At 42.4% G+C, this 21,509-nt stretch overlaps 1 protein-coding gene and 1 pseudogene across 1 annotated transcript in view; one reads left to right on the top strand and one right to left on the bottom strand.

The window, feature by feature from the left end:
* PLEKHA7 (pleckstrin homology domain containing A7) overlaps positions 1–21,509 on the top strand; it is a 302,716-nt gene that overhangs the window by 19,470 nt on the left and 261,737 nt on the right. The gene's annotated exons all lie outside the window — the stretch shown is intronic.
* On the bottom strand, positions 10,762–19,374 carry LOC129323910 (protein zyg-11 homolog B-like; annotated as a pseudogene).

Below are 21,509 nucleotides of genomic sequence, written 5' to 3'. Positions count from 1 at the left end.
AGTGTGGTTGGAAACTGCCTTTTGGGAACCTTAAGTTTCAGTCAAAAACTGAAGGAAAGCACTTGTGTTTGAAGAGAAAGGGTTTGGGTTACAAGAAAGTTAGTACCAGCATTTTTAAACCGAAAAGAGAAAGAGAATCCTAAAAGAAAATGTACCAGAGTGTTTGGGGAAAACACGGGAACAAAAGCATCTAAACATAAGAATTTAGGTATCTGTGAAGAGCATAAGAACTAAAGTCTGTGCATGCAGATTTTACCTCAGAGATTTCTATGTTGAATTATCTCAGAAATTTTCAATCCCTGATTTCACCTGATCTTTCCTCTCTAAAATAAATAAAAAATAGTTACTTTTGAATTATAAAAACGCCTCTGGTGCCATTTCTGCTATTTGAGGACAAAGGAGAGGAAAAGAGAAGGTAAGTCATACTAGTGGTTGCGAGTGCTCTTCCAAAAGGAGTAGTGTTCCTTATTCCATCAACTTTGTCCACCCAAACTTTCTTTGGGCACTTCAAGTTCAAGATTTTTGTAAACATCCCTGTCTCCCAGATCATCCTTAAATCTGCTAGAAAATAAATGTCTGTTAGTAGCTGTGCCTGTGAACATGGTAGTGTGTGATAGCTAGCTAGCTAGATACATAGATGAGTAGTTTCAGTACTGTCTTTAAAAGATGCTCATTATGAGTAGGTAAAAATTTCTGAAAAGTTAACTTTCAATTTATATGAACTAAAAATAAAAATAAACATTAGAATACATAGATCGTTAATCTTGGTGACAGGATTATAGAAGGAAATCAGACATTCTTTCATTCAGTTCTTTGAAGTCTTACCTGGAAATATGGCATCTGAACTTTGGGAGGTATATTTGTTATGTTGTTTATTCTTTTTAGGAAAAGGGAACCTTGACATTATCCAGTGCATTTACAAAGGACTAATGAAAAGTTACATTCCTTTTGACAGAATAAAATGTTTACATCTCTTGTTTGGAGCACGGAATAATGGCTTTCCAGACTATAACAATGTTGTCTTTCTGGAGAATAATGTGGGGGTTGGACCAGATAGTTTTGGGATCTGAGCATTGAAAACCTTGAATGCAAGCTGCCATCTTGTTCCTGTTTCAGTATTTGCCTCCGTTTTACCTCCTATGACCTCACTATAATGTGTTCCTATTATTCACCTCATAGATACCATAAATTTCTTTAATTTATTGAAGTTATTTTGTGTATAAATTAGAATCTTGTGAAAAACTCATTAAATTTCATTGTGTGCTTCATAAATTTCATTCAAGCAACTGATTATAATCAACAGGAGAAAAAAACAGGAAAGACACTGTGAGCAGTGTCTAGGATAGATGTAAGAATGTGTAAACAAATATTTAGATCCAACTATACTTGGTATTTAAGTATAGTGAGAAAGTATGTAAAAAAGAACCATATGATTAAAAAAAGGATATTTATAGTATATTGGAACTTATTACTACTCTGCAAGCAGAAGCAGTAAATTCAGAGATCCATTATTAATGGCACTGCAGTTTGAAGCAGAAAGAAAAATTTCCCTTTTGCAGTCTGAAGACAAAATGAAGTCTTCGTTTAGAAGAAGCATCTACGAATGTAAAATGTGATGATAGAACTGCTAATTGGAACTAGTTGATGCATGAGGTCTCTAACTGTTGCAGCCAGAACCTAAGGTACAATAAGTTTACTTCTTGTGTTTTTTTAAAAAAAATGGCTATATGCATATCTTTTCTTACCTGTTTTCTCAGAAAGTAAGCTCCTGTTAATATTGCTACCAATTCCTAATTAAATTGACAGTTGTAGGCCTAAGCTTTCTCAACCTGAGGGCAGAAGGAGGAGTTGGTTATGAGAAAAGAAAGCAAGTATATACAAATTGAGCAAATTGTTAGTGTTAACCCTTATCTTATTTTTGAAGGCCTCTTTCCCCTTGAAAGTTGTGTACTTACCGCTGTTCTGATAACCTTGGATACTTACTTGAAATGGCAAAACTGAGTGATAACCTTTTCATTAGGACTTTGGGTATTTCCCCCTACCTTTTGCTTATAATAATTATTTCTGCTGAAGTTACCAGAACCCATTTTTATCCATTTACCTCATGACTTTGCATAAATAAGAAATGCAAGCAGTTGTTTCCGGTTATATATTTACCTTTTTTTTCTCTAATGTGTTGAGTGTTATTGCTTTAACCTCTAAATTTGCATTGTGTTTTCCAGCTCCTCAAGGTACACAAACTTTAAGATAAATTTAAGTAGTACATGGATGTAGAGTGTACAATTTTTGACTAGCATTTATCAATATCATAATTTTCAACACGATCAACTCTGTGGATGCTTAAATCTGGAGATCAGATACATGAACAGATAAGACTGATAGGGGAGATTTCACATTGGGGGGATTAACCCCCTCAGAAGCAGGTCCTGTAGCTTTAAGAAATGACTGCCCTCAGTGGATGTTGCTAGGTGACCACACAGCATTGCCAGCCTTAAACCTTGATTTGTTAGTAAAAAGTGGGGGGAATGGGGTCAAGGCCCTTCCTAGGGCTATTTTGGCCTCTGAAGGGGGCTGCATGCTCATTGCATGAGATGCGAGTCACCGTGGGCTGCCCGGGTCCTGCAGTGGCTGATGAGAGCTCCAACCACAGCCTTTGCAATGGAGTTTTGTCTCACTCCGGTTTCGTTTTCATTTTCTCGGCCATGTCGGACGCTCCTCTCCGCAGGTCCGAGAGGAAGCACCCGAGCAGCCTGACCAGGCGGCTGATCTGCGAAGATTAGCCCCCAGGACTCCCAGTGAGGGAGGCAGGGTCCGGGACGCGGTGGGAAGAGCCCCCTGAAATCGATGCGGGGGGTAAATTGCCCGTTTGTCCCTATGGAGGCCGGCAGACGTGCGCAGCACCTCGAGTGCTGCCAGGCCATGGAAAACGGCAAAGAGCAGAACTAGGCGGAAGCCTGTAAGTAAGCGAATCCCTTCTGTTATTACAAGCGCACGCGAAGGAGTGGTGGGATCTGAAGCTAAGAAGGCTCGTTCTTCCCCCTCGCTGAGTTTCAGAATTTGGTCGGCGGTCCCCCCCCCCTAAAATGGCAGCGAAAAAGCAGAGTCCCGCTTTGGGCAAGTCAATTTCGGCTGCCCTGCAGGGGAAAGGAGAGTCGCTCGAGGACTTGGTGAAGAGGTCGGTTATCGAAGCCATAAAGCCCTTTGTTGACAAGCTGAATGAAACAGATCAAAGGGTGGGCTTAATTGAGAGCGAAGTGAAAACCATTAAGGAAGCAGCGGGGGGGGGCAGAGAAGTCTGCTCAGGAAAATGCGTCACTCGTGAGGGCAACGAATAAAGAGTTAAAGCTGGTGGAGAGGGGGAACTGTGCATGCGTCAATCCGGTTAAGACGCTCCCAAAACTGCCTCCCGGAGAAATTTGTTATTAAGCTGCCAAGAAGAGAGATAAACTTTGAAAAACAGTCTGAAACATCTGTGGAAAAGTGCCAGAGAACCAGAGAGGTTGTATTCTCTGTGAGCCTTTGGAGGTGAGAGATATCTTTTGCTTCTATACTCCCTAGACATGGGCTGGGAGAGAAGGAAAGAAGTGTAAAATGGCAACTAAAAAAGAGCTGAAAGATTTAACGCAGCTTATCACCACCTCAGAACAGAATGTTAGGGGTGATATTAAGGCACTCAAGAAAGACTTGAAACAGATGGCCTTAGAAATTAAGAGCATAAAAAATACTGCTGACAAGGCAGCCAAGAAAGCTGAAGCTAATGAGGCCAAAATTAAGGAACTGACTAGCAGATTAGCTTCTGTAAATGACCGTCAAAGGAGAAGAAACATTCGTTTGTCTGGCATTCCTGAAGATATCTTAAAGACTGATTTGGAAGCAAGGCTAACTGAATGGTTTGAACAACATGAAATAAAAATTGGCCCAGAGGAAATAGAAAGAGCACACAGATCTCTCCGTCCCAAACCTGGTCTGGGAGCAAAGCCAAGAGACATTGTTATGGCATTTGCAAGAGAGAAAACAAGAGACATTGTTTATAAAAGGCTAAAAAGCCAGAAGGACCTACAGTTTAATGGCTCTAAAGTGATAATAAGACAGGACCTTTCTCCAGAGACACTGCAGCAAAGAGCATTGCTAAAACCTTATACTCAAAGACTTTTTGACAGTGGAATATTGTTTACATGGGGATACCCAGCGGTAATTTTGGTATTTAGAGAGGGTAAACTCTTACGTGCAAAAAACCCAGAAGAGGCAAGGAGAATGATGGAGAGACTGGGAATTAGTACGGCGTCATTAGAACCAGAAAACACGGAGGATCAAGAATCTGAGCAACAGGAAGCTTTTGACATTACTACAACTAGCACCAAAGAAGAAGAAGGGGTTCAAGCCAGTCATTACAAAGCAAGCCAAAGCGCTTGAGAAAAGACACTAGTCGCTCTTAGGTTACATCTGGTACTTCATAATAAGGCTTTGTTTGAAGATACAGCACTGATGTTAATTTATTTTTGATTTTTTCCTTGTGAATGGATAAAATATGAAATAAGTAAGGTGGCTTCTATTGAAACATGCTTAAACTAAATAATAAGGGAGGAGGGGATGGGAACGCGACCCTCAATTAAGCAACGAAGAGGTCAGGAGGCGTATGTCACTTGTATACCCCTTAGGGGAGGCTCTTCGGGAAGGGGGAAGGGGAATGGGGGTGACCATCAAAGTAAGAAAGGACAGAAATGAGCACACATATATTAAATTTACAAAAGAGAATGGTTGAGATAATTAAATTACTTTCTTTGAATATAAATGGATTGGCTTCAGATCTGAAGAGGTACAGATTAAAAAATTTGATCAAAAAACAAGGAATAAATATAGTATGCCTACAGGAAACCCATAAAGGCAAAAAAGATAAGAAATCTTTGCTGAATTCCCCATTATGGGAAACAAAGGTGGAGGCAAGAGGAACTAAAAAGGCAAGAGGGGTAGCTATCCTTGTACACTCAGGTTTAAAGATACAAGTATTAGATCAAATATTTGATTTACAAGGGAGATATGTTTTTTTGAAATTCAAGCTGAACAACAGGAAGTTCACAATAGCTTCTATATACGCACCAAATACAGGTCAAGTAAGTTTTTTAAACAAGGTATTTCAGAAATTACAGAATTTCTACGAAGGGGAATTGGTTGTAGCAGGAGATGTTAATTATGACTTTAAGAAAAGTAAAACTTTGAAACTTAAGAAATGGAAATTGAAGGACGCATTTACTTATGGAGGGAAAACACCACAACCTACATATTTTTCTAGTAGATCTAAGACTTTTTCATATATAGACTATATTTTGATAAAGGAAACAAATGAGATGGAGGTGGTGAAAACAATAACTGAACCTATATGGATTTCGGATCATGCCTCTTTGATAGCACAACTCAAATTAAGCGAAGACCAGAAAGAAAATATTTGGAAATATAAGGCTAATATGCCGTTAACAGAGAAGGATCGGATGGATTTAAGAAGAGATATAGAGCTCTATTTTAGAGAAAATAGGAACTCAGTTACAGAAGAAGTGCTCTGGGATGCTGCTAAAGCAGTCATAAGGGGAGTTTATATTGCTAAAGAAATTAGAATTAGAAGGGAAAACAATAAGGAAAGAAGCAGGAAAGTAAGCGAAATTATACAAAAACAAAAAGAATTGCAGGAAAATTACAGTAGACAGACTCAAGAACTCCTAAAAAAACTTTAAAAAGAACTAGAGAATTTAGACTCTTTATCTATGTGGAAGAAAGAAATATTAGTGAAAAATGAATATCACAGAATCAATATAAATACAATGAAAAGAATGGCCAATTACTTAAAGACAAGGAAGGAAAAGCAAAAAATTGGATGCATCAAGGGGGATGGGGATAAACAGCTTTTTAAAAATACTCAGATAAGAGAGGAATTTGCTAGATTTTATCAACAGTTATTTAAATCTGGAGAAAATCAAAAATTTAATGAACAGTTAGAAAACAATTTAACGACAGAACAGAGGGAGAGCCTGAATAAAGATATCACACGACAGGAAATAGCAGAAGTATTAAAGGGTCTAAAAAATAGAAAATCCCCTGGTTTAGACGGATTCACTGCAGAATATTATAAAGAAATGGCGGAGTTACTGATACCAGAAATGCAAAGATTATTTAACTATATATTAAAAGAAGGTAAAATGCCAGATTCATGGAAGAAAGCTGAGATCCTTTCAATTCTAAAACCCCAGAGAGACCCTTTAGATACAAATTCTTATAGGCCAATTAGTTTATTGAATCAAGATTACAAAATATTTGCAAAAGTTCTAGCTAATAGATTGGAAAAACACTTACCAAAACTAGTTAAGGAAGATCAATATGGTTTTGTCAAGAATAGATTTATAGCCCATCCATTGAGAAATATATTAAATGTTTTGTTTGGTAAAGAAAAGAAAACCCTAGCTCTGCTAAAATTAGATGTTTATAAGGCGTTTGACACCTTAAATCATAATTATTTAATGCAGGTATTGGAGAAATTTGGTTTTACTGGACCGTTCCTAAATACTATAAGGGAAATTTATAGGGGTGGTAAAGCAGTTATTAGAATAAACGATAGACATACTAGAGAAATTTCAATCCAGAGAGGAGTAAAGCAAGGTTGCCCATTATCCCCGATGCTATTTGCATTAGCAATGGAACCCCTAGCAGACAGGATTCGAAATAGTGGTAGAATTCAGGGATTTCAAATAGGTAAGGAAGAACTTAAGTTAAATCTTTTTGCAGATGATATTCTGCTGACAATAAGTAATCCACTACAGGCAATAAGAGAACTGCTAGTTATTTTAGAAGATTTCAAGTCAAGCTCGGGGCTTGGTGTCAATATTAAGAAATCTGAAATAATGTTTCTTAACGTAGATAGGGAAACTAAAAGAGAGATATTAGTTCTAATGGGGATGAATTCAGGAGTAAGTAAAATTAAATATTTAGGAGTATATCTTACTAGAAACATAGAGAAGCTACAAAAATCAATTATAATAAGGTTTGGACAAAGATAACAAAGAAATTGAAGGATTGGAAGAATAAACATTTGAGTATTTTAGGGGAAATTAGAGCAGTTAAAATGTTTATATTACCAAAGATGTTATATCTACTTCAGGTACTCCCAATAGAACTTGACCAGAAAGATATAGAGAAATGGGATGAAAATATTAAAAATTGGGTGTTCGGCTGGAAAAAAGCAAGAATCTCAAAAAAATTGGTATATATGCCCCAAGATGATTTAGGATGGGGACTCTCACATTTGCAAGCTTATTATGATGCATTTCAGTTGAAAGCATTGATGGAGCTAGAATGGAGGAAAGGGGATAAGTGGGTAAGATTTGAATCTGCAATCAATAAGGGAGCAGGTAGTTATGGAATTTATACTAGAGATCTGCAAAAGGAGATAAGACAAGCAAAGGGCCCAAGAAAAATAGCCTTGATTGCTTGGAAGAGGTGGAAAACGGCTATGATGCCACAGAACTCAAAATGGACTCCACTTAAGTATATCTGGGAGAAGGAGATGAACCCGAAATTTTGGGAAGATCTTAAGGCGGAAGGTATAACTAGAGTGAAGGACATGTATAATGGTCAAGGGGATTTGTTACCACTTCAGGAATTGAATCAAAAATTGGGGGAAAGATATTGGTTAAATTTAATGGGGTTACACCATTTAATTAAACAAGATAAATATAAAGAAGCTATTAAAAGGGAAGACAATAATATAGAACACGCATTATATGTGGATGAAATAAAGAAAGGGCTGGCAGGGAAAATTTACCTTGAATTGGTGAGGGATAAGGAGTTTATGTTTAGAACTCTAAAAAATAAATGGAATAAAGAAAAACAAATAACTTCTGAGGAGGTTAATAAGTTAATGGTGAATTTGAAGGCAATTAAGCTAGAAAAGTATAGAGAACTTGAAAGAAAGATTATCATGAAGTGGTATAGAACTGCCCAATTGGCATACATGCTTAAAAGGATGAAACCTAACTGCTGGCATTGCAATGCAAAAGAAGGGTGGTACTCCCACTTATGGTGGGAGTGTCCAAAGGTCATAGATTTTTGGGACAAGGGACGGGGAAAATAGCATTGGTATGTAAGGTCAACCTCAGTATAGATGTAGATCTATTATTCATGGGTGTATTGGGAAACACTAGAATTGAGAAACAAAACCAGGATATTTTCAAAGCAATGATACTAGCTGCACATGCAGTGATTGCATACGGTTGGAAGGAGAAGTTAAAATGGACCTTAGAAAGATGGAATGATTACTTGTATGAATATATTCAATCGGATATGTTGAAATGTTTAAAAAAAGATAAGGCATAGGATGGAAAAATGGAGGAGATAAAAGAGAAATGGTCTGTATATTTTCAATGGGTATATAATGGAGAAGCCAATACAACTATATTTGAAAAATTGGAAAAAATGTGCTCGTGGCTAAAAATTTAATTTGTAGTTATAGGATGGCCACCTTGCGGGGGGGGGGAGGGTTACAAAAGGGGTAAAAGATGTATCATAGGAGAACTGTGACTGTATTGAAATGTAATAATATGTGATGCATTAATAAAAAAAATTAGAAAAAAAAGTTAAAGCTGGTGGAGAACCAGCTGATCGGGCTACAAGTGGAACGAACACAGACAATTTTGCGCCTCCAGAATGTGAAAGAGGAGGAAAATGAGGATTTATGGGGTCTGGCCTCGGAACTATTGGCGACACCCGCGAGGGCAACTAAAGAAGAGGTAAAAAGCGCCATTTTGGAAGTCCGTCGGGCTTCTTCAAAATATGCAACGAAGCGTCAGCTGCCTCGCGAGATCATCATCGATTTTTCATCTAAGAGGATCCGAGACATTATCCTATACAACTCATACAATGCGGATCTGGACTTTCTGGGTAATAAAGTTAAGATACTGAAGGACGTCCCATTTTTAGTTCGGAAAAGAAGATTTAAGTATAAAAAGTTCGCAGCTCTTCTGAGGGAACGTGGAATAAAGTATAAATGGCTATTTCCGGAAGGTATCTGGTTTAGTTACAAAGATCAAGCTTACAAGATAATATCAGAAGATCAACTAAGGGATTTTGAGGACAAAAATCAAGAATTTCAGCAAGACACCAAGCAAGAAGAAAAGGATTTGAAGTCTGAAGGGGGGGGGGGGAGGGAACGAGCACTGCGGTTGCAGTTGCTCAGAGAGAACTGCGTCCGAGGCCCAGGGGGGGGGAGGAAGACTTAATTTGGATTGTAATCTGTATTTTGCAAGGTCAACCACTCCATCAATATCTTACAAAGTTTTAATTTTTTAATAATGGCAGTATGAAGGGAAAGCATTATTTGTAGTGTAGTGTTGTTATATGTTGCTGTTTTTTTTCCATTCCTTCCCCTGCCCCCCTTCTTTCCCTCTGTATTGTTAGTTAATGTAGGTAATAAAAAAATAAAAAAAATTAAAAAAAAAAGAGTTTTGTCTCACTCCAACTGCCCTCCTCTGGGCGCTGCCTTGGTCGACCCTGCCAGCCTGGGGCCTGCTTCTGCCTCCCGCTGCCCTTCATGCATCTCTGAGGCTACTGGGGCCATCCCTGAGCTAGGAAAGCCAGTCTGTGGGGGCTGGAGAAATATGGAGGTGAATGGCCACCCGGCAGGGGTTGGTGGCAGCTCCCGGCAGCCGCTGGAGCGGGCGTGCAGCAGTCCCGTTGAGTCCGAAGCAGTCAGCTGCTCCAGAGAAGTGCTTAATACTTCTGCACTGGCTAATCCTTCAAAAAGTGAGGAATTCCTTTTTGTTGTTGTTGTCCTTCCTTGCTCACTGTAACTCAACATGGAGGTTTTGTATACAAATTGTAGCAATCCAAAATGAGCTATATTGATGTATAGTCTGGTTTTAAGGTTGGTACATTGGGCAGCAATAATAATGATAGTTTGTCCTTTCCTGGTGAATAAAGGTCATTCTTTTGATGGCATTTGTGTGTTGTGCAGTTATGGTGATTTACAACATTTGCAACAGCTGCCACATACACCTTTTCAGTGTGATTTTAAAAATTTTAACAGGGGTAATAGCATTAATGTTTTCTTTTCCAGCTGTAATTCCTTTCCCTCCCATGCCTTGGACTTCTAGAGAAGAACCTATATATTTTCCTACAGATTCTTTCCTTTAGCATATCAGGGGAAACAAAGGATTCAAAACTCAGATGTTCCTGCTTAGATAAAGGATGGGAAATATGAGATGACCCTACAGGCTCTATATGGGTTTTAAAAGATTTCTGGAAGAACAAAACATCACTGGTCACCTTACTCATGAACTGTTGTGTTTTAATGTGTGAACACATGACATTGTTGTAAGCTGAACAGTGTCAACTTTATAAGCACAAACAGTTCTATTCAAACACCGAGTTGGTGAACTGATCTATTTAAACACAGCTATGGATGATGCAAGCAGAAATAGCTTTCTGTACCTCAACTCACAAATTCTTAGAGGTTTCATTTGGAGTGTGCATTTGAACTGTACAATCTCCACTTTTCTCAGCCAGCAGTGATCCTCCAGATATAACCAGTTTAGGAATGCATCCTAGATCCTCATGAAAACCCTTACCTGAAGAGACCATTAAAGACACTGTTTGCCAACTGAGCATTGCATCTGCTTTTATGCTGGCAAAAGCTTTAATGGTGATCACTGGAACAGACGTCATTCCAACTACAGACACTTTGCAAGGGATTATTAGAGGATGTTATATGCCTATTCTCTGCTATTTTTCTGACTGTTTTCTACGAGGAGGTGGCCACCCATGTCACAAAATATGTTTTTCTAAACTATCTAAAATACAGAGAGCAATTAGTTGAACATCTGGATCTGTCTGGCTGTTTTACTTGATGTTGTATAAATGTTGCAGTCCACCTTCTTTAATTAACATGCTACAGCACCTGGCAGGGTTTTTGCTGCAAATGTGCTGAATTGCCCATACTGCCCATAGCTGTAGCCCAGGAGTTGTGAAGCAGTCAAGCAAGGGGGAAAAAGGGTTGAATGACCTATATGCCACCATTTCACATTCTGGCGTAGGCCATTTCAAAATAGCAGTATGCAGCTGTTCTAGGAGAGAGGTCCTCTGGTCCCGACTCAGTGTCCAGGCTTGTTCTCCTCATGATATCAAGTGAGCAATAATCCCAGCAGCGAAGTAACTGACCTCCACCTCAACACTATGCAAGAGCTTGCTGATGTGGTCTATGAAGTCTTTCCACATCAGTTCCAAATGCAGTTCCTTCACCTCTGCTGTGTTGTTCAGAAGGCCAAGAACTTTCTGTTGGATAGAAGATTCTGTTTGAAAAGACTCTAAGACTTTCATGAAGAGTTCCAGCCCTTGGTTTTCAATAAAGTGCCGACATGGAGACTCATCAGTGAGATTCCAAAGTGCACTCAGTGTAAACTTGAGAGTAGTATCCACTGTATTCTGATTTGTTTTTTGCTTTACAATTTGAAGTAGCTGCCTAACAATGAAGAGTTCTGCACCAAGTTGAGCTGTTTGCTCTGTGGAAAGCTTTGCAGCAAGAATGGAGATGATAGCCACTGTCATCCTCTGCATATTCTGATCCTCATGGTTACACAGCCACTGCATGACAAGCTTGGCTGCTTCAAATCTGTTAAATGGAACATCCTGAAGTATCCTGTCACTGCACAATGAAAGCAGGCAGTTCTTTTGCAGCTGTTGATGGTTGGGAAAGTGCTCCATGGCTTTAAGGAGCAAGTGAGTGACATCTGCCAAGAGCCTAACAGGCATGCCTAGAGCTAACTCCTATTTGGTCAAGTTGAATACGCAGGCACTCGCTGCTAATTGCACTGGCAAATTGAGAGGGTGATTTCTCATTCTGATAACTACCAGCTTTAGAATTTCTGGCTTGGTTTTTTCCATAAGTAAGTAAGGCTGAAGAGATGAAAGAGTGTTTCCCTCACAAAGAAGGCTTGCTTGCTGTAACGCCTCAGAGCTTCAGAAATCTGAGTTCATTTGCTTCTCCTGATACCTTTAAGTGTCCCTCTCCTGTAAGAAATAATGAACAGCCAGCATCAGTCGCTAACAGCCCCACAAACTGTATGGATGGTTGCTGTTGAACAAATGCTTCTACAGCTTCATCAGTAACATGCTTCCTGCCTGAAATGTCCAATGATACAAGATTGGATAAGATGTCTTTCTGTTCTAACAAGTGTAGTGCAATATCAGACGTGAACTGCTTATCATCTGAAATGTCAAGATGATTCAGATATTTCAACTCTCGTATGACATCCAAAATCTGAGTGGTTGTCATTTTCAAGCATTTCAGGTGGCTCATGGTAAGAGACTTGAGGCGATCCTTGCAGGTCAGTAGTGCAGTTATATCACTGACTGAGGTGTTGGATATACCCAAGCTTTCTAATTTTGGAAGCGAAGCCATGTTGGCTAGATCTTCATTGTAAAAGAGAACATTGGTAATGCTCAAAGCAAGAAGACCAGTCAACTGACTGAAGCACCTTTCATAGGGATCTTCCAGTGAAAGAGTTAATGAGTTCAGTACAAGGCACTGGAGGTTTTGCTGGATCCATTCTCCGGTGGTCCTAGGAGTGGGGCAGTCCTTACTTTTGGGATATAGCTCCTCCTCTCCAAAGGCAGGGTCAGTCCGCTGATTTTGATCCTGGAGGGAGGGGCTTGTCCCTGGAATCACCAGTCTTTCTGGCCCTGCCATCTGAGCAGGACATCTTCAGCAACTTTCTGCAGAGCGCAGTGATCCTGGTGAAGAAGAAACTGCCAGAGATGAGCCGGGTGTGGTGACGCACGCCTGTAATCCCAGTACTCAGGGAGGCCAAGGCCACAGGCAGTGAGGAGCTCGCAGGGGAAAGGAAAGGCCCTACTGCCTACCACACCCCCATTTCGCTCAGAGCGACAGCGAGCATTAGAGCCGATGGCCCTAGGTTCCTCCTAAGTTCTACGGCCACAACCGCAAAACTCCACCGAGGTTCCTCACCTTCGGGTTGGAAGGACCCCCCCCCCGAAGGCCAGAGGGTGTGGTGTTTGAGTCTGTGGTAGCCTGTTGTAGAGACCGATATTATCGGGAACTCCCTCAGGCTTGGAAGGAACAGCCTCCAGCGGCAACAGAGGACCTGCTCCAACCCCGGCAGCCCCGACTGAACTGCGGTAAGACTGATCCTGCGAGTAATGGGGGCAGCGAAAGGAAGGAGGGAGGAGACAAGAGTAGCAGAAGCCTCAGAGCCAGCTTGCGCTAAATAAAAAGGAGCCCTCCTTTATTTCTCTTTCCTTTCAGCCGGAACTTGTGAGGTACGCTTTCACTTTCATTTCTCCTTTTGGAGGGAAAATTTCTGTTGGCAAAATGTCAGCAAAGGCAGGCCTAGCCACCTCACAGGCCTCAAAGAGTGTAAGCCTGCAGCCTAGACCTTCCAAACTCACAGGCCTCAGCCCCTTCTAGGCCTCTCAACAGGCCAGTGAAAGAGAAACGTCCAAGGGCCTGGATGGCAGAATTCAGCAAAGGCAGGCCTAGCTACCTCCCAGGCCTCAAAGATCATATGCCTGTGGCCTAGATTTTCCAAACTCCCAGGCCTCAGCCCCCTTCTGGGCCTCTCAACAGGCCAGTGAAAGAGAAATGCCCAGGGGCCTAGATGGCAGAATGTCAGGAAAGGCAGGCCTAGCCATATCCCAGGCCCCTAAAAGTGCAAGCCTGTAGCCTAGACTTTCCAAACTCCCAGGCCTCAGCCTCTTCTAGACCTCTCAATAGGCCAGTGAAATAGAAAAAGCCCAAGGGCCTGGACCCGTCAGGCAAGAATGCCTGGATGGTAGGTTCTGCTGATGGTAGGTCAGCAAAGGCAGGCCTAGCCTCCTTCCAGGCCTCAGAGAGTGCAAGCCTGCGGTCTAAACTTGCCCAATTCCCAGGCCTGGGCCTACACCCGGGTGTTTCAAGAGACTAGTGAAAGGGAGAAGGTCTGGGGTTTGCATCCACCAAGCAAGGATGCCTGAAATGAGTTGCTGTAATGTTGTGGTTAAGTGCTGGGACATGAATCATTACCCTGCTGGTTTGAGTCCCATAATTTCTTGAACTCGGTGGCTGACCTTGGGTCGAAGTCTCAATTACCTAGCAGTTCTGGGGGAATAATGATGATTCTGACCTTATTCCAGTCCCTGACTGTGATATCACAGTCCAGGCAAGCCAGATCTCATCAGATCTCAGTACCTCAGCAGGGTTGGCCTTGGTTAGCAATTGGATGGGAGACCTCCAAAAGACCAGTGTTGCAGAGGCAACTATGACTGGATGACATTTTCCACCACTAAGGGGAAAGAAATTACATGCCCCCTATTTACATAGTCGCAGCCATAGTTACTATTTAACAAATGAACTGGCATGGCCCAGGATGAAATAAGGAATTCAAAGAGGTCCTGAAGGCACACTAATAAATAGTCTAGCGGCTAGACTCTCAGATGGGCAAGAGAGGCATTCCAGTATGGGAGTCTGACTCCGGATAGGTAAAGGGGTGCCTCCTTCCCAGATTAAAGAGGAGGCAAGGGCCATTAAGAGTACAGATCTTGGTTAAGCCTTCAACCAAGGCCCCTGATCTATCAGTTTTCTCCCTCAGCCAAGAAGAAAGGGGAGCTGTTAAAAGAAGGGAAAATTCCCTAGCAGGACTTCCTCAGGAGCCGTATCCTAGAAAGCTCCCTATGGTGATGAGGATCCTGGAGTCTTCTCCCTTAAGGACTAAGGGGTTGGAGAGAATCCTCCCTAGAATCAGGAATAATCCCATCAGGGTTTCCCTGATGGGTCTGTGGTAGCCTGTTTAGAAGTTTAAGAGGGACACTTTGGCAAAACTAACTACTCTTATTCCCCCCCCCCCAGTCTTATACATTAGTTCCAGGGGTTACTGAGAGGATCAAGCTGCCATTGGTGGATGATCTGGTAACCAGCCTGCCATCTAATCCTGTGCTGCCCGTTGACAAGGACGGACTATCTAGGATTCTAGCCTCAGGTGGTTTGAACTGGCTGTGTGCAGAAAATTGGATTTTTCCGCTACATCCTTCAGAGCATTGGTGACAGCTCCACTCCTTCCTAGAGTCACATTCTCTCGGGTCTCAGACCTGGTTGCAGTGAGCAGTAAACCCCTGCCAAAGAGCAAAACTAAGAAGATAGCCCCAGCAATATGCTATGCTGTGGTCAACAAGGACCATGGTTTTCAGGCAACCAGGCACAACACTTAGCTTAGAAATTGGAACGTAGACCATTTGCCCCAAAGCCAAAGTAACTGTGGTTTCTTTCAAAGATATGAACCTGTCTAGAGAAACTCTAAATAAAGGAAAGCAGACCAGACATTGAGAGGAGGGTAGTACCTTCTCCCTCAACAAATCCGATCAGAATATGTTGTGCTGTGGAGCGCCCCCTGGTGGTGGTGGCGACGGATCTGGGCGGGGCGGCCCCGGCGGGTCCGTTCTGGGAACTTCGGAGCGTCGGGCGGTCCCCCCCTAGCAGGCGGAGGCTCCTTCCCAGCCGGCCTCAGACCCCAGGGCGGCCCTTGTCTGAACCAGGCTGGTCAGCACGTTGCTCCACCCCGGCCAGCTGCACCTTAGCCTTCAGGGCAGACTGGCCTCCTTCAGCCGTGTCAGCCGTAACCAAACTGGCAACCTCCTCCTCGGCCCGCCTCCAGAGCCTCCTTAAATCCCTTCCCTGCTTCAACTCCACCCCCTCTCCCAAGTACCTCCACCCAGTGTCAGTCCCACCACCTGGGCTACTCGTGGCCACGTCCACTGGGCCCACCTCCCCCTAGCCCATTGGGGAGTTGCTTGTGGGGGCGCTCTGCCCTCCTCTTTCCTGGCTGGCCTGTAGCCCTCCTTCCCCAGGGCGAGCACCTCTCCCAGCCTCTCTCATCCCTGCCTGGCTGGCCCAGCCGTTCTCTGGGTGGCCCTCCTACCTCAGAGGGCCCTTCCCCTTCCCCCGACCTGTTGCCTCTGGCCGCCACCCCAGCCGGCCTGGTGTGCCTGCGCTGGCGTCTGGCGTATGAGCGCAGCCCCGCCTGGCTCGCCGTGGCCTCCCCGCTTGGCAGGGCCTTCCAGCCGCGGTTGCGCCGCCGGCCACGTTCTTCAGTGTCTTCCCCCGCTGCTGGTTGCCCTGCCGCCTGAAGTTCCCGGCGGTGGTGTGACGGCGACTGGTGGGCCTGTGGGGGCGCGCCGGTCCCCTGCCGCTGCTGCGGCCCTCAGCTCACCCCCGGTCCCTGCTGCTGGGTGAGTGGGGCCGGGGGTCTCCGTCGGGGGAGGGGTGGGGGCGGCCGCAGTCCGAAGCCGCTGTGCCGGGCCTCGGACAGAATACTAAAGGGCCAAAGAAGGGAACTCAATGTGTCTACACCAAGGCAACGGGCACGATGGTGTTTAGGGGATGCTTACAATATTTGACAAACCCTTGGCAGCTAATAATAAGAAACAGGCGGATACTATGATCAGTGGAATTCAATTCTGTGCCACCTGGTCCTTTTTTCCCTAGATCCAAAGGAATTTGGTCAAATAAAATAGATGCCTAGGAACAAGAAGGTGGGAATGGAAAGGGTAAAATTTGTCATGACTGCCATTCAGAAGGGAGATTGTCTGGCTTCCATCAATCTCTCATAGAGGCACTTCGAACATTGGGCCTTTCCTGTGAGCTGAAAACGCCACCTATGGTGTTCTTCAGAATCTTAGTATCAATGATAGCATGGCTAGGCCACGGAGAGTGGCTCCTTTCCCGTATCCAAACGACATCTTGATCTGCACACTTCAGAAATGCCTGTTGCCATATCATGGGGTGTTAGATCACAAGAGGTCCAAGATAGTTGAATTGCCAGAGATCCTCAAACAGGAAAACAACCAGTGGCTGTACCTCATTCAGTCCCACGTTGGTGTCCCACTCAAGGAACCAGAGAGAACAGTGATGACTATGGACATGTCTTTGGGGATGGAGATCCCACACCCAAGGAAGAATGGCATAGGGCATCTGGCTGAAGGACAAATGTTCAATAGGGTAAACCCTTTGGAACTCGGAGCCATCAGACACGGTATGGTGGAATCTCAGAATCTTCCCACAGGTCACTATATGTTTATACAGAGGGCAACTCTGAGGCAGACTGGCTAAGCCAGAGAGTGATAAACCAAGCAGAATGGATGCTGTCTAGAGAGATTTCCCCAACTGGTCTACCACAGTTTTCAACAAGGCGCAAGGAGAAGAAACCCTCAAACCATAGGGATAGATGATGTGAGCAGCAAGCTGCCTTCTCACGTCCTGTATGCCTTCCACAGTACAGCTATTGCACAGAGTTGTTCAGAAGATCACACAGTAAAGCACAGAAGTGATGCTAATAGCAACCTTCAGGTCCAGAAAGACATGGTCTCAAAACCTGAAGAATCTTTCAAGCATGGATCCCTGCCACCTCCACTGCAGGAGGGCCCATTGATGCAGGGATCAATAGGACACCCCTAACCAGCTCTGACAAGCCTCACAGTGTGGAGGTCGAACACAAACAGCTAATAGGGTTGGACTAAACAGAAGGCATGATTGGTACTATGCTAATCTCCAGGAAGAGTTCCACAGAATTCCTGTCAAGTTCCCAGAAGAGTGCATGGATAGAGTCATGTAATCTTTTGGGGCTAATTAGGGAGTTGCTATCCTTTCTTCAAGAGGGGTTGAAGAAAAGTCTTAATACCAACACCCTTAGACAACAGGTAGTGACCAATTAGGGGTTCTAGGAAGGGACGTTCCCTTATATATCACCTTCATGGCAGTGGATTGTAAAAGGGTACCTCATTGTAGAATCTTCCAAGGATTCGCTGGTTTTTCCCACATGAAATCTTAATCTGGTATTGAGAGCATTATACAAAACATGCCTTGAGCCTATGACCTCATGTCCCCTAAAGGAACTGACCTTTAAACCATCTTTCAGATGAGAATAAAATCAGCTAGACAAGTGTCAGAATGGCAGGCACTAGCAGTAGATAGAGAGCCATGCCCTTTCCTCCAAGATGGTAGAGCAAATTATGAACAAAAACAACTTTCTTCCAAAGGTGAACTTCATGTTTTCATAGGACAGGAGAGATAATACTTCCCTCCTTTTAATCTAATTCAAAGCACAGGAAGAAAATGAATAAATAAATCTCACTACCTTGATACATGTAGAGATGTGAGATTCCACTTGGGCAGGACTAAACAGTGTTTCAGAAGTCTGGGACACTAGTTGTGTGTTTGCAGGAGGCCCTTCTTGGGACCCAGAGTGTCCTTTTCTTGGCTAAGTAGGTAAAGCAGAGGGTACATAATTCTGGCATGTCAAGCCAGAGGTCTGGAAATGCCCATAGATGTCAGGGCGCACTCACTAAGGGAAACTGACACAGGCAACCTATAAATCCTTTAGTCGTTAGAAATGATTGATAAGGTGGTCTTCCCAATAATTGTCTAAGATAAGTTGGCTTCCCCAGAGACAACATTTAGCAGGAAGGTACTAATACACACCCTCTAGGCCTGGAAGCCGGACTACCCACCCTGGGGTACACTGCTCTTGTATGTCCCAAAAGTAAGGACTGCCCCACTCCTAGGACCACCGGAGAATGGAAGATTTGTATTCACTTACCGTAAAGCTTCCTTTCTCGGTGGTCCAGGAGTGGGGCAGTCCTGCCCACCCGACTTTCTTGCAGGGCAGCTTCTAGGATTGGATGAAGAGTTAGGACGATAGTCTTCCTCCCAGTGGATTCAAGGGAGGGATCTTTCTATTTAAAAAAAAATTGAGGGGACTTATTATTTTCCCTTCTGGTATTATGATGGGGGGTCAGGGCTTGGGAACAGACTGGTGATTCCAGGGACAAGCCCTTCCCCTCCAGGATCAAAATCAGCTGACTGACCCTGCCTTCGGAGAGGAGGAGCTATATCCCAAAAGTAAGGACTGCCCCACTTCTAGACCACCGAGAAAGGAAGCTTCATGGTAAGTGAATACAAATCTTCCATTTATTGCTGCCAAGTCTGCTGATGATGTCTGTGATGGTAATGTCTGCATTCACTCCTGTAGCATCAAGTTCCACCAGCTTATGGTGGCAAAATGCTTTCCGAAAAGCCGCCGCAGATATTTTTGCTCTGCAGATACAAGCTCTTTTCAAGCGCATCTGGTTGCCTCGAAAAATGCCCACAGTTGCCTCATTCAACAGTCCATTAAATGCCATTGTCCACAGCAATCGGTCAGCCACCTCTTGGGGAAATATTCCAGGCTCTTTTAAGCACAATGTCCCACCATGCCTTTCAGTACAAAACTTCTCTAAGTCAGTAGTCAGATAATTCAAGCAAATATTAAGTAGAGAGTAAGGTGAAGCCTCCTCCATCTCTGCGCCTGGAACCCTTCATCCTCTGCGCCTCCTGCTCCTAGTGAGGGGTGGGCCCCGACCACCGACCAGAGCGAGCCAGGGACCCCCTAGCCCGGCTCTCACCCTCCTTTTCAGTATGATTAGTTTTCCTGTCTGGCTGTTCATGAGGTAATTCTTAGATTACCCAGCTCTCCAATGTGTTGCAATCATTCAGTTCTAAAATGTGTTCTGCAGACTGTCTCTCTCCTGCATATTCTTCACTGAACCAGTAATCTGTGACTTTATTTGTTATTTTTTTCCAAAAATACATTTGAATTTTTTTATTTTTTTACAATTTTATTTGTTATTGATAAGAAAAGGTGTGTAGGAAGAAAATGTTTTCTAAACCTTCCTTTTCCTTTCCTTTAACATAATGACTTTATTGACCATAGCCTCAAGCCTAACCATACTGATTAAAACACAAAAAACAAAAATAAAAAAACTATAAAAATTCTATTTTTTTTAACTTTTATTTGAAAATTTGCAAGTTTACAAGGAAGATGGGAAAAGAACAATTGTGTCAGGATCAAAAATAGATATAGTCGAATAAACTAAGAAGAGAAAGGTAACAACAACACCAAAAATACAATTTGTATACTTAAGTAGCTGTAAATATGACTATGTAAATATACGCCTTGAATTGGAGAAATAGTGTGTAAGAAGGTGTGTGCTATAAACCTTTAGAAAGTTAGCTTCTTTTTTTGACACTGGAGTATAAGTCAATAAAACCAAATATATCAATGTTGAATAAAATTTTCAATGTGATCTTCCTTTGTTTAGCAAAAGGTCTAGTTAAGTGTCAGAAATGGATTGATACAGTTGACTGGGGGCCTGTAATTCTTTCTCTGTGATAAACTCATAGAAGGGTAGCCATTTTCCATAAAATAGTGAGCTTTTGATAGATGAATCCAAATATTGTAGGTTGTTTGTTATTTTTTCAATGATAAAATAGTCCCAGATTTTCAAAAACCATAGGTTAATTGATGGTTGAGTCGGTTTGTTCCAGTTTAAAGCTATTATATTTTTTGCAGCTATGAGAAGTGTTGAAATTAAATCACGTTTAGATGGAGGAGTGTCAATGGATTGCCATAAATCTAGAAAGATTAGCTGTGGGGAAAGGGGAATCTTAATGTTTGTTATTATAAAAATTTGTTGTGGTATATTTTCCCAAAATTTGTAAATGACGGGGCATAGCCACCAACAATGGGCATAAGTGCCAATTTGGCCATATTTCCTCCAACAAAGAGGAGAGTAATTTGGTATTATTGCAGAGAGTTGCTTTGGTGTGTAGTACCATCTTGTTACGATTTTGTGTGATAGAAGTTTCTTATTGATGTCTGTTGTGTTGATTAGTTTAGAGGACCAGATTTGGTCCCAGTGTTCTGTTGAGAGTTGATCATTGCAGTCTTGCTGCCATTTTGATTGATAAGATGCAACTTTGGGTTTCTCTGTGAGTAGTATAATGTTATATAACTTAGCTATAAGACCTTTCCGCTTAATGTCGGATGCCTGACTTAGAATATTTTCAAGATCAGTTTTGGGTTTACAGAAAATTTCAGCTAATTTTATTTTAGTAGCCATATGCGATAATTGGAAATATTGAAACCATGGTATTGTGGAATTGGTTTTTTCTTCCAATTCACCTTTTGTCAGCAGTCTCTTAGCAGAAGATATGTCTGATAGAGTTATGATATTCAATTTTTTCCAATAATTATTTATTGAGGGGTCTTCCCCTGGCTGAAACCAATCCTGCATTAAGAAAGAAGAATAACGTGATAATTTTGGAAGAGTTTTTGTTTTATATTTGCGCCATACTTTCACAATTTCTGATAGATATATACTTGGCAAAGGGTTAAGTTTTTGACTCCATAGTAGTTCTTGAAATGACATGGGAGCAATTGATAAGTGTGAGATTTTGATCCAGTCAGGCTGAGTGCCTTTCACAAGTAGTTGAAGAGCATTTGTAAGGCGTATAGCGTGGGCATAAATGTTTAAATCTGGATATTTGAAACCTCCTTGGTTTATTTTCTGTTTTAAGATCCAAAACACTGTTCTCGGACGCTTATAGTTCCATAAGAAGTTATTTAATGTCGTTTGCCATTGCTTTATTTTAACCGATGGTAGCAATA

Source organism: Eublepharis macularius, chromosome 2, assembly GCF_028583425.1.
Source record: "Eublepharis macularius isolate TG4126 chromosome 2, MPM_Emac_v1.0, whole genome shotgun sequence".
NCBI classification, from domain to species: domain Eukaryota; kingdom Metazoa; phylum Chordata; class Lepidosauria; order Squamata; family Eublepharidae; genus Eublepharis; species Eublepharis macularius.
The sequence above is the reverse complement of the archived record's forward strand: the minus strand, read 5'-3'. Positions and strand labels throughout refer to the sequence as shown.